The sequence below is a fragment of the Mercenaria mercenaria genome, unplaced genomic scaffold (assembly GCF_021730395.1).
Source record: "Mercenaria mercenaria strain notata unplaced genomic scaffold, MADL_Memer_1 contig_3860, whole genome shotgun sequence".
Classification (NCBI taxonomy): Eukaryota; Metazoa; Mollusca; class Bivalvia; order Venerida; family Veneridae; genus Mercenaria; species Mercenaria mercenaria.
The window spans coordinates 55,832-59,863 of record NW_026462041.1 but is presented as its reverse complement, the minus strand read 5'-3'; the positions used below and the strand labels follow the sequence as shown (position 1 = coordinate 59,863).

At 31.8% G+C, this 4,032-nt stretch overlaps 1 long non-coding RNA gene across 1 annotated transcript; it reads left to right on the top strand.

The window, feature by feature from the left end:
- Positions 1 to 624: 624 nt before the first annotated feature.
- Positions 625 to 3,789, top strand: LOC123549935 (uncharacterized). Its single transcript, XR_008369351.1, has 5 exons — positions 625 to 912; positions 1,799 to 1,961; positions 2,163 to 2,234; positions 2,793 to 2,982; positions 3,598 to 3,789. It is a non-coding gene; the product is annotated as an uncharacterized LOC123549935 (long non-coding RNA).
- Positions 3,790 to 4,032: the final 243 nt, after the last annotated feature.

The following is a 4,032-nucleotide window of genomic DNA, read 5'->3' as shown; positions in this document are numbered from 1 at the left end:
TTTAGAGCTCGGAAATACCTCGGACATCTGGACTTAGTTTATTTTTTGCTCGGACACTTAGAGATTCTCTTATGGATAAGGCAAAAAAAGTTCTAAGTTGAAAACATGGGAAAAGTTTCTTAAAATAATTAATTCATTACTTTTCTTAGTTTTATGGTCATATAGATATTCAAATTAATTGAAATGAAACAATGAATCTAACTAAATAAAATTTAAGTCAACCTTTTTACTTTGCATATTAAACAAATATGAATTAGAATTATATCTGAGCTTATCAATTCATCTGGACTGTTCATGTAACAAGAGATAACATTAAAAATATGTCAGACTGTATAAGTTATTCATTTCCTTTTTATTGATCTCTAACAACAGCACTAAAACAAAATAGTAGATCATTAGGATTAAAAGTCCAACAAATATGCTTAATATATAATTTTGTTACATCATCATCACTGAATTAGTCTACACCTTTGATAATTGGCAATGATTACATTATCTAGCTTTTACAGTCAATTAATATACTGCTGTTCATTGTATACTGATGTATAAATAAACCACAGAGATAGCTGATAACAGCAGGATGTTCTATTCAAGATTAGAACAAATGAGAAGCAGGTGCTGTTATATGCCTGTGACCCCAAAAAATAATTCCAATTTTTCTGTTTGTTTTTTCTGTGATATTTGCAAATTCTTTGCAAATAAATGGACAAATTCTTCCTTGAACTGTATATATTTATATTAAAACATTCTAGATATTCCCTTCAGTAATATAAAGTACATAAGAAAATTGCTCATGAATATCAAAAATTTGAATGTAAACAGGAAGTGCTTTGTTCATGTTGTTGGAGGCAAACAGAATGCTGCTAAATAACTGTGTAGCTGGAAACTAAACTGCTTTTAGAGGGACATCAGGTAAGAACATTAAACTTTCTAGTTTTAAATGTAACTTAAACCTAATGTATGTCACAGGACTAGAAAAATTGGACTGAAGCAGGAACTTAATTCATTTTAAACTGGCTTGAATTTTCACCTGCATGGTTGCAGGTAATTTTTCTTCAGGTATATATGAATGATAGATAAATATGCTTCTGCAGCATCACTTTATTTAATACTTATCATGGCTATTTTCAAATATTTTTTGTAGTTAGCTAATACTTTAATCACTTTGAACCCCGACTTACAAGAGAGCCTAAATACCAATAACCACAGGAAAGATAACTCTTGCAAACACTTGATTCATGATTTCCAAAAAAATGTGATCACAAGAAAATCAAATGCTTGCATTCACTTTTCAAACCTAGCTGATTGTGTTGCATGTAGGGTATTTTATATACTGTATGATTTTTAAGACCTGAATTGTGCAGACTGGAAATTAGATATTGTTTTCCAAAGTGAAAGTACTATGTATTTGAATGGAGCTGAAATTTCATTTTCATTTTATATTGAATGGCTCTGTAATCTCTATAAAGAAACTAGAGAAATCTTCCTTTCTAATAGATAAATAAGTCATATTAAAATAAATCAAATACATGTAGCACAACAAATGCAGTTAACTGCAGTCACTTCTGCACACAAAAAAAAAAACTAAAAATTTGTTACCTGTGAAAAACTAGGACATGACTTTTAACACTCTATAAAACTTTATCTGTAATTTTTTTTGTTCAAAAATACAATTGATTTGTCATTCATACAAATACAAAAGTCCAAAAACATAATTATGATCTTGTTCTCAAAACTAACAAAAAAGTGGTGGTTGTTGCTAGCCTAAACATTTTAATGTTATAATTTTACTTTTCAGATACAAGAGTGTACATACTTAGTTATTATGTCTTCAACACATATGTATGAATTGATGTATTCATAGAAATTTGATGGATTCAGTGAGTATATGCTAAAGGATGACATAAGATCACAGACAGAGACCCCATCAAACATAAATCACAGAATATTTCAACTAAATTGTAAGTACATATAAATTTGCAAACACTATATAGATTACTGTAAAAGGTGGATAATCACATCAACATTTCATGACATTTGTCAGTACTAAGTTCCAAGATTTCTTTTTAAGCATGTCTGATTTTTGAAAAAAAATCTTTGAGATATTGTTGTCACTTGATCATAATGATGAATGAATTTCAATAAATATTTTCTTATTTCAGAATAGTCTGTGGCAGTTTGGTTTTACTTCTCAACCAGCGCAGGTCACTGAAGTTTAAAACAATTATACTAAGGTACATATAACTTTGAACTCAATTAATTTTACAGCCGGTGACTTTGTACCAGGGTTCTGCTTGCAGACTGAATCTTGCGTTTAATTGTCGCCAGGGTTGAGGCTGTTTCTGCATTTCAAAGGACTGGGCTTTGGTGGTCTGTAACCTCTTTGAGCGGGATTAAAATGAACTGCAAAAAGTACCCAAGCCATGTGAAATTTGGCATGTGGTTAGAGGTTGCTGCAGTAACAAAATATTATAAATTTTATATAATCAGGTTCGTTTTTATCTCATGCAGTATGGAGGACACTGATGAAATATTTTGGTATTATGCTGTTAAAGTAGTTTTGCACACCATGACCTGTCTAAAATATTTTGCAATAGATAAACTTGACTGTGAAGCTGCTTAATATAGTATTTGTAAATAAATACACCAAGAATATACATACAGAAGGTTTATTTATAGAATTTTTTGTGTGCAATATATTACTGAGGAGGCTTTAGTTTAACCTCATAGAGGTGTAATGTATTCCTTGCAATTTTCATACACTTGTTAGATTTCAATTCTTGTTGTTCCAGGATCAGTTGTGGAGCTACATAGATACTGCCAATGATAATGGCAAAGTCAGCAAGTTGTTCTTCAGAAATCTGTTTTCTGAAGAAAAGAACAGGGGACAATCCCTTACCGGCAGTGCCACTAATAACACTAATAACAGTACCTCCGCTAGGCTGGCCATCAAAGACCAGCAGAAGTTGGAAGTAATTCAAGGTATGTTTAATTCTACAGTATTGGTCACAAAAGAAACCATAAATATGTTTTTTATTCAGTTGCATGTATTCTTAATACACTGCTTCCATCAACTCTCAGTGCATTGGAGATGTCATTTGCCAACAAACTTAAAATTTGGCAAGTTTATTTCCAAGTTCCCCATAACCTAGATAAAGAGTGGTCATTGATTTTCATAAAAGTATGTTTGTAATTTTTTAGCTCGCCAATATCACTGGGGGTGGGGGTGGGGGGTCACGATGAGCTATTGTGACCACCCTTCATCTGATGTTCAGCTGTTCACAAATACCCTGTTTACATGATACAGACTTCATTACAATTTGTCTATAACAAACTATCTCTGACAAGTTCCAGATAATAGTTAGTGCCCTTGAAATTGCACACAAAAAAGAGAATTAGCCAAAATAGGCATATTTCATGTTGTTCATGCAACACTTTGAATACTAGTTTAAGATTCTAGTCAAATTTGATTGTTAGTCAAAAGTTTTGAATATTCACCTGCAGTTAATATACAACAAATCAGGTGTACAGTTATTAGGCATCCGCTTGTTTTAATTAATAAATCAATTATTCATTGCATAACCACATTTTTTTCAGAACTGATCCAGATGAAATGGTCGTGGGCCAAGCCTGCAATGGTCAACAGCAAAATTTCCAAGATTCTGAAACCCTAAAGAAACTCCTCAGTCTAGTTTGGAAAGTAGACTGCCCATGTATTTTCGATGTATTACAGATATAAAAATTAAAATGTTTAAATGTGCTAAATCAGTACTTATTGTTATAAATCCTAACCATTTTTTAATTAGCATATTTTCATTTTTATCATTACAAAGAACTACACAAGAAGATTCCTTGGGATATACCTACAGTTGAATGTTGTAAGAAACTATCATAGTAAGGGATTTCAATTGATTTTTTTTCTTTTTCTTTTGTGGAGCTGCTGTGAAACATTTTTTCAGGTTCGAGGCCCGCAAACTATTCTGCGATTGTCCAAGGTTTTCGTCCTAGGTTTCCGTCCAAGGTTTTTCCAAG